The sequence below is a fragment of the Acanthisitta chloris genome, unplaced genomic scaffold (assembly GCF_000695815.1).
Source record: "Acanthisitta chloris isolate BGI_N310 unplaced genomic scaffold, ASM69581v1 scaffold773, whole genome shotgun sequence".
NCBI classification, from domain to species: Eukaryota; Metazoa; Chordata; class Aves; order Passeriformes; family Acanthisittidae; genus Acanthisitta; species Acanthisitta chloris.
This window is the reverse complement of record NW_008664077.1, coordinates 2,269-2,475: the sequence shown is the minus strand read 5'-3', so window position 1 is coordinate 2,475 and position 207 is coordinate 2,269.

The window sequence follows — 207 nt, the reverse complement described above, 5'->3', positions numbered from 1 at the left end:
CTTTGATCCCCCAAAATTCACTTTGATCCCCCCAAACCCATTTTGAGACCCCCCAAACCCACTTGGATGCCCCAAAACCCACTTGGATCGCCCCAAATTCACTTTGACTCCCCCAAATCCAGTTTGACACCCCCAAACTCACTTGGATGCCCCAAAACCCACCTCGATCTCCTCACAACCACTTTGATCTCCCCAAACCCACTTTGA